We start from the raw sequence: 5,010 nt of genomic DNA, 5'->3' as shown, positions 1-5,010 counted from the left end.
CCGCGCCGAGAGCACCAAGGCGGTGGACGACGGCGAGGCCTAGGAAGGGGACGACGCGGAGCCGGGGAGAAGCGGCAGTGGATGCCCACACGAAGAGGAGTACGGGGGTTGACTGGTTCGGCTGTGGTGTGAGGCTGCCGTCGATGTAGAATAACATGGGATGTGGGTGAGTAGAGGGATGGCCTGGATAGAGGTTGGAGTAGGGTGGGGCGGTTAAGCCTCCGCAGTAGCATAGCCAGCCACGGGAGGCAAGAGCAGGTGGCATGACCGACGCTGGTTTGGGCGGCTGGAGCAAGAAGACCAGAGGTTGAGGAAGCACTACGGCCATTGGATGGACATCGTACAATCACTGAGCTAGAATCGTTCATATTGACTAAGTTGACAAAGTCCTCCGTCCGCGTAAACTTCGTAGGCCCACAAGTCAGCCTCCCACTATGGTGGGTCCTAGCTAGCAAGGGGGTAATCATTTTTTTGTGCGTAATAAGGAGGCACTTCCTTGCGTGTGAAGATATAGCTAGTGGGTCCGAGCTGTCAGCGGGGTGAACATTTTTTTCATGAAATACAGAGGCCCTCCCGATGGGTCCCAGCTGTCAGTTGGAGGAATCATTATTTTGTGGTTAATAAGGAGGCATTTCCTTGCGTGCGGACGTGGACCCAATGGATAGCCTCTCCGCGTACAGTCCTCTTTGATGGATGTCGTTCGTTGATCACATTGATCACGCTGCACCGAGAGCACCAGGGCGGTGGACGACGGCGAGGCCTAGGAAGGGAACGACACGGAGCCAGGGAAGACTCGACAGTTTTTTCCCACGCGGAGGGGAGTACGAGGATTTACTGGTTCGTCTGTCATCGCTGGAGAATAACAACAGGTGTGGGTGAGTAGAGGGATGGCCAGGCCAGTGATGGGAGTAGGTGGCCCAGTGAGGCCTGCGCGGTAGCACAGCCGGCCACGGAAGGAGGGAGCAGGCAGTCCCGCCTGCGCTTGTTTGAGTGGCTGTAGTAGGAAGAGCAGAGATTGAAGAAGCACGACGGCCGTTGGATGGACATCCAACAGTCACTGCTCTCAAGTGTTGACTAAGTTGACACGGCATTGCATGTGCGTCAATCTTTTTTAGGAAAGCATACGCGTCAACCTATAGTAGGCGCACAAGTCAGCCTCAAATCTGTGGAAAACAACATACAACCCATCTGCCATTATTTCTAATAATTTACAGCCCGTTTGCTAATTCTTAAGGTTTTTTGGAGCCCATATTCTTTTTGTTAGCATTACAGCCCATATTGTGGCCACGGTTAAAAAATTATACAAAATTTTGCATATTTCGGTGCGGTTCGAACTGTTTTTAATCCCGAAATTTCGAGCAACATTCAAACTAATTGTAAAAATAAATTTATATCAATACAAAATTCAACGAATTGTCCACGCATAAAAATCAATGGAATTTAAAATCTCGAAATGAAAAAAAAAAGAAATTTGAAACTAATTGCCGGTTTGATGTGTTTTAAAAATGTACAACCCATTTCTCATTACTGATAGCCCATTTTTCGGGCAAGCCGAATGAAGCTCTCCTCGTTTTGAAAGATTTGCAGCCCAGCAGGGTTGACAAAGCAAGTAGGCCTCAGTTGGGTATTCTGCAAAAGAACAAAAAAACGGGCTAGCCATTTTCAGAAAGAAAAAACACTACTGGGCTGGTCTTGTGGTAAACATAAAAGAAAAGGTTGGCTAGACCGGCCAGAGTGCCCCGCACAGCCCAATTGACACCCCGCTTCCACCTCAAAATAAAAAATAACTGGGCGAGGTGCTGGGTCCCTGGTGTCAACCGCTCATTGTGCAATTCTCTCGTTTATTGACTATGTTAACAATGGCATGGGACCCAGATATCAGAAATCCATTAGGAGGAACCATCTTTTTGTCTTGAAATAAGGAGGCACTTGCTTGCATACTGCCATGACCTTGGTGGGTCCCTGCTGTCATCCTCTCCACGTACAATCATCTCCTGATTGTGTACGCGTCAACCTAGTAGGCTGTCGGGGCTCGGGAACGACACCTATGGGGCCCCTCGATGGAGTCCCTTCTACGATTGGCGGGGCATGGGGCTGCACAAAGAGCGGGTCTAGAAGATCAACGCGAGGGGATTTTTACCCAGGTTCAGGCCGCAAATGATGCGTAAAACCCTAGTCCTGCTTTGTGTGTATTTAGTGTTCTTGAGCTCCTGAACTAGCTGTGGTGCATGCCTAGTCCAAAAAGTCTGAATCCTTCCACAGTAAGCCTCGGGCCTCCTTTTATATGTCAAAAGGGGTTGCCACAGTGGCACACAAGATGTGGAAAGTATGTACAGTGTACAAGTCTATCGCCTGGCACTGTAGGAAAAACAAATTTAATGCGCTGCCGACGTGCCCTCTTGCTTTATCGGGGACGGTGAAGAAGCTCGTCGCATCCGTCGCCGCCTCACCTTGCTCTGACTCGTGTTCAGGCTGATGAGGCATGCAACGCCACGCTGGCTGGCTGGTTGCCGAGCTGGTGTGGTGGCAGGGCCTTCACGAAGATCTGCATGCCACTACGCAGGTGCTTGGCTAGTTGGCCTAGAAGCTGCATGCTGCCACGCAGGCGCTCGCCTAGTTGGCGGGCTGGCCGCCACGTCAGAACCGGTGCAGGGCAGCGAAACTCTGGTAAGTGCGAGCCTGGTCTTGGCCTATAGATGCCCCCGGCAAGGGTCTTGCCGGGGGCTTGCGAGCCTCCTCAGCAAGGGTCTTGCCGGGGGTCTTCGGTCGTCCCCAACAAGATCTTGCCGGGGGTCTTCATCTTCTGGTGCTCATCTAGGCTTGTAGGCCTTTGGTTTTCTCAAAGATCTCCATGCCACCATCCAGGTGATACGTCTCCAATGTATCTATAATTTTTGATTGCTCCATGCTATTATATTATCTATTTTGGATGTTAATGGGCTTTATTTTATACTTTTATATCATTTTTGGGACTAACCTACTAATTGGAGGCCCAGCCCAAATTGCTCTTTTTTTGCCTACTTTAGGGTTTTGAAGAAAAGGAATATCAAACGGAGTCCCAACAGAATGAAACCATCGGGAACGTGATTTTCTCAACAAACGTGATCCAGGAGACTTGGAGTGGGCGTCAAGAAACAAGGGAGGAAGGCACGAGGCAGGGGGGTGCGCCCTCCACCCTTGTGGGCCCTCCGTTGCTCAACCGACGTACTTCTTCCTCCTATATATATCCACGTACCCCCCAGACATCCAGGAGCACCACGAAAACCCAATTCCACCACCGCAACCTTCTGTACCCGAGAGATCTCATCTTGGGGCCTTTTCCGGAGCTCCTCCGGAGGGGGCATTGATCACGGAGGGCCTCTACATCAACTCCATGGCCTCTCCGGTGACGTGTGAGTAGTTTACTTCAGACCTACGGGTCCATAGCTAGTAGCTATATGGCTTCTTCTCTCTCTTTGGATCTCAATACAAAGTTCTCCTTGATCTTCTTGGAGATCTATTCGATGTAATCTTATTTTGCGGTGTGTTTGTCAAGATCCAATGAATTGTGGGTTTATGATCCAGATTATCTATGAACAATATTTGATTCTCCTCTGAATTCTTTTATGTATGATTGGTTTATCTTTGCAAGTCTCTTCGAAATTTCAGTTTGGTTTGGCCTACTAGATTGATCTTTCTCGCAATGGGAGAAGTGCTTAGCTTTGGGTTCAATCTTGCGGTGCTCGATCCCAGTGACAGAAAGGGAACCGACAAGTTTTGTATTGTTGCCATCGAGGATAAAAAGATGGGGTTTATATCATATTGCATGAGTTTATCCCTTTACATCATGTCATCTTCCTTAAAGCATTACTCTGTTCTTATGAACTTAATACTCTAGATGCATGCTAGATAGCAGTCGATGTGTGGAGTAATAGTAGTAGATGCAGAATTGTTTTGGTCTACTTGTCTCGGACGTGATGCCTATACACATGATCATACCTAGATATTCTCATAACTATGCTCAATTCTATCAATTGCTCGATAGTAATTCGTTTACCCACCGTAATACTTATGCTCTTGAGAGAAGTCACTAGTGAAACCTTTGGCCCCCGGGTCTATCTTCCATCATATTAATCTTCCAACACTTAGTTATTTCCTTTGCCGTTCATTTTACATTGCATCTTTATTCCCCTTTATCATAAAAATACCAAAAATATTATCTTATCATATCTATCAGATCTCACTCTCGTAAGTGACCGTGAAGGGCTTGACAACCCCTTTATCGCGTTGGTTGCGAGGTTCTTATTTGTTTGTGTACGTGCGTGGGACTTGAGCGTGATCTCCTACTGGATTGATACCTTGGTTCTCAAAAACTGAGGGAAACACTTACGCTACTTTGCTACACCACCCTTTCCTCTTCAAGGGAAAACCAACATAGTGCTCAAGATGTAGCAAGAAGGATTTCTGGTGCCGTTGCCGGGGAGATTCACGCCAAGTCAAGTCAAGATTTGAATCCCAACAACGAGTCATTTCTGGCGCCATTACCAAGTACCCATCACAAATTCTTATCCTTCGCATTACATTATTTGCCATTTGCCTCTGGTTTTCCTCTCCCCCACTTCACCCTTGCCATTTTATTTGCCCTCTTTTCCTCTCCCCCTCTCCCTCCGTTCCCCTTCCCTTTCCCTATTCGCCTCTTTTCTGCTTGGTTCGTCATTATGGCTAGTCCTTTATCTACTCCCGTGTCTCCCGAGAATGAAGTTCTTAATTTTAAACAGAGGGAGGGAGAAAATCTAAAAGATGCTTGGTACAAAATTTGCAATGCACAAAATAGATCTACTAGGAAGCAATCTACTTCCGTTCTTCTTCGCAATCTTTTTGTAGGCATCACCCCTTGGAATAGATATATTCTTGATACCATTACCGGAGGAAATTTCTTGGGTAGCCATACTTTTGATTCTTATAATGCTATGATAGATTTGTTTGGCCCACCACCTCTTTTGGTTAATGGAACTATGTTAACTTTGGAAC

Source organism: Triticum aestivum, chromosome 7A (assembly GCF_018294505.1).
Source record: "Triticum aestivum cultivar Chinese Spring chromosome 7A, IWGSC CS RefSeq v2.1, whole genome shotgun sequence".
NCBI lineage: Eukaryota > Viridiplantae > Streptophyta > Magnoliopsida > Poales > Poaceae > Triticum > Triticum aestivum.
The sequence above is the reverse complement of the archived record's forward strand: the minus strand, read 5'-3'. Positions refer to the sequence as shown.